The following is a 4780-nucleotide window of genomic DNA, read 5'->3' on the forward strand; positions in this document are numbered from 1 at the left end:
CCCACACCTTCTCTCTCTTCTTTCTCTCTCTAGATTTTGATTTGGATTATTCTCGGGATGGATTTGGATGAATGTGATGGCACGAAAGGCATGGAGGAGGTTTACGTGAACCTTTCTAGAGTGGACCCTTTCCACGACCCTACGACGCATCTGAGCCGAACACGCTGCAACGAGGTAAGTACTTTCTCACTTTTTCGTTATTTGATTCAAATTCTAGGCTTTAGTATCCCTATCCGAACATGATTTGCATGCTAACCTTTAGATTGCCTTAGAGGACTTTAGTTAGAAAACGTGAATTTCTTTACTTACAAGTAACACTTGTTTATTTTTGTGTAAGAATGCGCGCTATATGCATGTGAATAGTAAAACTACGAATTTATGCAAGCTAACAGTAAAAATAACGTGAATAGTGAACATGAATAGTAAACACGTGAATAGTGCATGTGAATAGTGAAAATGTGAATAGTGCACGTGAATAGTAAAACTTAACTAATGCACGTGAATGGTAAAAACTTAACTAATGCACGTGAATAGTAAAAACTCGAATAGTGCATGTGAATAGTAAAAACTTAACTAATGCACGTGAATAGTGCACGTGAATAGTAAAAAACATGAATAGTGCACGTGAATAGTAAAAACTTAACTAATGCACATGAATGGTAAAAACATTAACTAATGCACGTGAATAGTAAAAACTTTAACTAATGCACGTGAATAGTAAAAACTTAACTAATGTACGCGAATAGTAAAAACTTGACTAATGCTCCTTGTCAATGCGGACGATAGTGGATTAAAGAATAAAGAATTAACTAAATCCTACATAAATGACCCTAAAGGAGAGATTTTACAGAAAATTGGTCCAAATTGACCAGATGTCTCTAGGTTAGATTCTGACCGAAAGAATAACTAGTCTTAACGTGTTTTTATCAAATGCAAGCTTAGGAACCATATTTAAACTTTCCTATTTTGTTCTTTCCAGTTTGTCGAGATTTCCGGGACCACGGCCGAGGTTCACATGTGGTACTCTATGTTAGGCGCCGCGGCGAGAGCCCGTGTGCGTGAGTTGGGCTTTGAGCCCTTTATTTCAACGCTGCCCCGCACCAACGGGGTGTGCGATCGCTTTGGCCTGTGGGCCCTATGCGAGAGGTGGGTTGACTCGACCCACACCTTCCACCATTCTTTCGGGAGATGACCATCTCGCCCAGAGATTTCTCCTTGCTGACAGGGCTGCGAGGGAGCAGTACTCCGGTTCCCATTTCCTTCGAAGAGATGCGCCCGCGAGTTGACCACGCTCGATTGGCTGCTTTGATTGGGCCAGGAGTTTATCCGGGCGCCAAATCCTCTCCAGCGAAGTTCATTTCTACCGCGAGCCTCCTGAGTCGCAGAGATTTTTGTGAGACGGACGACGCTGATTTGGCTGTCCGTAGCTTCCTAGTGTACACTTTAAGTGAGATGATTTTCCGTACCAAGAGCGGGAAGGTACATGCTGGTCTTATTTAGGCTTTTAGTGATTTGGACGCAGCGGCGTCTTATGATTGGGCGGGAGCGGGCCTAGCCTTCCTATATAAGTTTTTGGATTTGACTTACCGGAAGCGCAAGGACTTCGGTGGTTACACTTTCGCTCTTCTGGTATGTGTGCACCCTGGACTCGTCCTTTCTATCTTCTTCACGCTTTCTGTTCGTAACCTTTGTTTTTACAAGCAGGTTTGGGCGTACGAGAGGCGGATTCTTCCTAGCGAGTCTCGGCGCCGGTCATGAGTACCGAGGCTCCCACTCATGACTCGATGGAGAGAGTTCGATTTAGGAACAGAGAAGAGACGGACGGTGGCGCGGCTCCTAGACTGGATTGACTCGCGGACTTTGGGACAGGTAGATATCTTCTAGTCATGCTAGATTCTTGTTTGATCGGATCTGACTTTTTCTTTGTGTTTTTAGATCAAGTTTAGGTGGGACGACCTTGACTTCGGTCCCGACTACGCATACGTGACTTTGATCCAGGAGCAGCAATGCGTGCTCACTGGCCCTTGCGTGCGGGCCTGGTATTTGGACGACCGGGGCATCACCGAGATTAGGGCCTCGCACTGGTCACCAGGCGAGATCCCTGTCTCCATGTTCGCGGTGCGGACCATGCCTTTGTCAGTCATTCGTCAGGACTTGACCCGCCGATACGTTGGTAGAGAGGTGTGGGTTCACGCCGGGGGCCGTGCTCTTTACCTATCGACTTTGTTGAGCGCGAGGGATGCCACAGCGGTGGCGATGGAGGTGGACCCCGTGGCAGACGTGTTTTTGCGGGAGGCTGTCGCGGCAGTCTTTGGTCAGGAGGAGGTCCCGGTGAGTGGTTCGGCCTATTTACCTTTATTTACTAGATAGTTAGCGATATTTATTGCGTCTCTATTTGCAGGAGGGCTCCTGGAGGAGTGCTCATCTGTCAGACTTCTTTGACGGCGCTCGAGCTCAGACATCTGTGAGCGAGCCGCCTTACTGCGTCGGCGAGTCCTCCAGCGCTGCCCGACCGGAGAGATCCTCTTTGGGTGTGCCTGTCCGGGACTTCGGGAGAGATTTCGCGACCCTTTGTTATGATGAGTCCGGGGTGGCCTACGCCGGTGTCGAGATGGCTCCTCCCGTCTTCATATCGAGGGTACCGTTTGACCCCTCCGACGCTTCCCAGACCACGAGAGAGACTTGTACTGACTACGTGGGGCTGTCCGGTTACCTCAGAGACTGCCTCAGCTTGCGCTGTGCCAACCACCTGGTATGTATCCTTGCTTTATTTTAGTGTAGTGGAATGCATGCATGTATGTATAATTTCTGTTCTTGCATATGCTGCTTTTTTTTTACATCTGTTTTTCTTTTTTTGTTCTTTTTTTAGAGCGATCTTCACGCCCATGAGCGGAGACAGAGTGAGTCGGTGCGGGAGGCCGACGCCAGGGTTGGCCAGGTGTACCGGGAGCGGAACGACCACTGGTCAGAGGTGATGCGGAGAGAGACTGTTGGACGCCTTGTCGTTGAGGAGAGGGCGCGTGATGAGACCACTGGACGCCTCGCTGCTGAGGAGAGGGTGCATGTTGAGACCACTGGATGCCTCGCTGCTGAGGAGAGAGCACGAGTTGCCGAGGAGAGACTCCGAGTTACCGAGGAGACCTTATCTGCGGAGCGGGCGTCGCATTTGAGGGAGTTTGAGGCCTACTGGGATGTCCCTCCATATTAGGCTTATTTTGTAGTTTTCATTAGAGTTACTCTGATGTATAGCTGATGTATAGGGAGTGGGGTGGATAGTATATAGGCTTTTTATTGTAAAAAGGTGAGAAATGTATAACTCATGATTCGTATTTCCATGCATTTAGTAGATTATGATGATTCTAATAATTCTCTTCAAATATATTCATGCCTTTATTTATTTACAAACAACAGAAATACTTAGCCTCTTATACATTGTTTTTGTAATTGCTCAAGTTATAACTACTGTTACCAGGATCCGCCTTTCGGTTTTCGGATCCCGGTGATTTTTCGTCTCTCCTTTTACTATCCCGGAATTTTAAATGAGTGCCCTTTTGGGTTTTCACCCATTGGGATGTCCCTGATTGTTGCATAGGCCGCCATTTGCGGGTTTTCAACCTATCGGGAATTTTCTTTATATTCTTTTTTTCTTTTTTTTTTACGAAAAGTATTTCTTGAGCCTATCCAGATTGGTAGGTTCGGAGAACTCCATGCCGTCCATGGTGGTAAGCTTCACCGCGCCTTTGCTCAGGATTTTCTTCACGAAGAATGGTCCTTCCCAGTTAGGTTTAAACTTGCCTCTGGGGTCGATATGCGTCACTCGGATCTGTTTCAGCACCAAGTCTCCCTCTTTGATAGGGCTGGCCTTGACCCTTTTGTTGAAGGCTCGGGCCATCCTTCTCTGATATAACTGCACATGGTAAAGGGCTTCCATCCTTTTCTCGTCTACTAATGCCAACTGTTCATATCGCTTCTTCACCCATTCCGTCTCGGGAATCTCTGCTTCCACTGCGATTCTCAACAAGCGCTTTTCAATCTCAATCGGGAGAACGGCTTCTGCACCGTATACTAAGGAGAATGGCATTGCCGAGGTCGAGGTTCTGACTGTCGTGCGGTAAGCCCATAATGCCAGTGGGAGCTGCTCGTGCCAATTCCGATGTGATTCTACTGTTTTTACGAGGATTCTTTTAAGGTTCTTATTAGCTGCTTCCACGGCACCGTTAGCTTGCGGTCGATACGGAGAAGATCTATGATGCTCAATACCGTACTCCAGGAATAGACTTCTTACCTCCCCCTGAAACTGGACCCCATTATCCGTAATCATATGATGAGGCACTCCGAACCGGGTGATCAAGTGTTTTTCGATGAACCTTCTCATCTGCTTGGATCCCAACTTACTGAACGACTCTGCTTCTACCCACTTGGTGAAGTAATCAATGGCGACGGCAATAAATTTGTGCCCGTTCGAAGCATTAGGCCTTACTTCTCCGATTATATCAATGCCCCCAAGCTGCAAATGGCCAAATAGGCGCTAATACGTGCAATTCCATGGCTGGTAAATGGCTACAATCCCCGTGGATTTGACAATCGCGGCATTTCTTCGCATATTCGTTACAATCTCTTTCCATTGTGAGCCAGTAGAAGCCTTGTCTTATGATTTTCTTTGCTAACACCGCTCCCCCCATATGGGCCCCGCAAATTCCCGAGTGTACTGATTCCATTGCTTCGCGGGCTTCTTCCGCATCCAAGCACCTCAGTTGTAACCCATCGATGTGCCTTTTGT

General features: G+C 47.3%; 1 long non-coding RNA gene across 1 annotated transcript; it reads left to right on the forward strand.

The window, feature by feature from the left end:
* The first annotated feature begins 1010 nt into the window (after positions 1-1010).
* On the forward strand, positions 1011-2283 carry LOC136227222 (uncharacterized). Its single transcript, XR_010687984.1, has 3 exons — positions 1011-1629; positions 1705-1869; positions 1936-2283. It is a non-coding gene; the product is annotated as an uncharacterized lncRNA (long non-coding RNA).
* The last annotated feature ends 2497 nt before the right edge of the window (positions 2284-4780 follow it).

This window comes from Euphorbia lathyris, chromosome 4 (genome assembly GCF_963576675.1).
Source record: "Euphorbia lathyris chromosome 4, ddEupLath1.1, whole genome shotgun sequence".
NCBI lineage: Eukaryota > Viridiplantae > Streptophyta > Magnoliopsida > Malpighiales > Euphorbiaceae > Euphorbia > Euphorbia lathyris.